This window comes from Tribolium castaneum, unplaced genomic scaffold (genome assembly GCF_031307605.1).
Source record: "Tribolium castaneum strain GA2 unplaced genomic scaffold, icTriCast1.1 ptg000129l, whole genome shotgun sequence".
NCBI lineage: Eukaryota > Metazoa > Arthropoda > Insecta > Coleoptera > Tenebrionidae > Tribolium > Tribolium castaneum.
The window spans coordinates 37,823-40,116 of NW_026986725.1; the positions used below are offsets into that span (position 1 = coordinate 37,823).

The window sequence follows — 2,294 nt, forward strand, 5'->3', positions numbered from 1 at the left end:
CATTATCTTTTACAGTCCGGGACATTTCTATTTGGACATAAAAAATTTGAATTTTCTGACATTTATACGTGTATTCAGCGTCTATGTGAACAAAAAATGTTCTCTCTCTCATTCTATGGTCCTTGAGCTTTAATAACAGGGACATTTTTTAAATTGGTAGCATTAGAAAATGACAGTAAACAGCTGACTGATGTAAACAATAACAAAGGAAATGTTATAATTTTAATCTATATAACCCGTGGCTGCTTTAAAAGTGTGTACTAACGGGATAATAAAATATTTACGCAAGTATTTTTGAAGGTAGAAACATTACTTGTCATATAACAATTATAGATTATATGATGAGACGGGAATGGCACAACACAGAATTGCAGTCAGTGATTGTGCTGGAGAAAGCTGCTGTGACGTACTGACAGTACTGACTATCGCTGGTTGTACGATTTGTGCACTTTGTGATATATTTTGTGTGAAAAACTGGAAAACAAAGTGCATACCTGCATAACCTCACTTATCGCAGTTTTGCACATTTTGATGATGGGAATTGCGGTTCAAGTAATTATGAGTTATAGATGGAGCTCACTGTTTACTTCAAAGTAAGTTCACGACATTTATTAATTAATTATTAAAAAAATCACAGATAGTGTTTATAATTTGCAGCTGAAGCCTTTTGGGTCCACTTTTTTCGTTGTTATTTCCTGGTAGCGACTATTGTTTCAAGCAGAATGGGTGTAAAGTTAAAAATAATCCCATAAAATTGTTAATATAACTCCGTTGCACTGGCATGGGGTATTTGAAAACTTACGTTTAACAAATACGTCACAAAGTCTCATCCATCGTTGAAAAACATAATAAGGGCTTTATAACAACAAGCGCTTTCTGATTTTACTGTGGACGTGTGGAAGAATAGTGTGAAATATTGCGAAAAACCAACTTTTACTCTTGTTTACATTTTTGTACGTCTCTATCTGAGAGTAGTCGTCTTTTATAAAAAATATAGCCTACTAATAAAGGAAATTAGAGTGTTTTTATTTCTGGGTTGCCTCCAATTCCACTTTGCCTTTGCCTGATAATCAAGACACTGATAATGAAATTGGTGTAAGTGCATCAAATACAAACGTGTTGAATAGATGAATAAAAGAGAGACAACTGCTTTTTTCAAAAAGGCCATTTCAAATTTATTCAAAAAGCACACCCCCATTGAAAAGGGTCCATTCACGATGAAGTTTGGCTTCCTGCATGACATAGGTCTCGGGCACCAATCTCACTGTAAATGGTCTAAATTGGTCTTGCATCTCTAAGACATGGACTCACTGAGAGCGACTTCTGCAGTAGGCTTGAGACCTGCCTGCCTGTCTCGCAACAATCTCTGCATTATGATTCCAAATTATTTTATAAAATGCTGTCAATTACAAGCCATGATATGAGGCATGAGGCCGTCTCAGTGTATGTCTTGTGGTGTACATTGAAACTGTTTATTAAAGAACCCATTCACAATGAGATCTGCTTCGCTACATGCGGCGCAACAGGACTCAAAGACTAATCCCAAAAGACACAAAAAAACTGACACAGTTTCATAAGTTTAAGCCATTGACAGCGTTTTCGAATGTTGGTGCAAAGACTTGTCGCGAGGCAGGTTTCAGCCTTCCGCCAACGTCAGTCTCAGTGAAACCCTCTCAAAGTGATCTCAGCGAAAACCATTCACAATGAGATTGGTCTATGAGGCCTATGTCGTGCCGCATGCAGCGAGATATGTCTCATTGTTAATGAAAATAGGGCCTTTTTTGTTGTTTAAAGTTGTTTTTTAAAACTTTTGTGGCAAATTTTACTGATGTGGCAGAGAGGGGGCATGCAATTGGAACATGACGATGACTAGCCTAAAAGGCACTTCGAGGCTTTTATGGCCTTTTTAATGCAAATTTCAACTTTAAACCTGACAGTCATACCAAGGTCAAACATAACCTCAACAGTACTCCAGCAACGGTACTTCAAAGCATTTGAAAGTTTCTCCATTTGTTTTTAAGTGTTCTAGTTGGTACATTTTGCTGTACTTTACTACAATAAAGAAATATTTAAATTTTTATTATTGTTTACATTTGTCATCTATCAAACACAAGTTCCCTAAATTTGAGCTCTTATCTAGTTTTTGTGCTCTATATAGTCTCGCGTCAAGGTGTGCGGTATGACGTATCTCATATTGAAATGTCCCGGACTATAGGTTCAACCATGTCTTCAGGCCACTTGTTTCCATTCAGGAATAAAAATTTCCATTCAATAGTCAGGAGTATGAATTGATC

The 2,294-nt window shown here is 36.6% G+C and overlaps 1 long non-coding RNA gene across 1 annotated transcript; it reads left to right on the forward strand.

Moving 5' to 3' along the window:
• LOC135267888 (uncharacterized) lies at positions 1-1,026 on the forward strand. The gene is made up of 2 exons (XR_010336263.1): positions 1-593; positions 658-1,026. It is a non-coding gene; the product is annotated as an uncharacterized LOC135267888 (long non-coding RNA).
• The last annotated feature ends 1,268 nt before the right edge of the window (positions 1,027-2,294 follow it).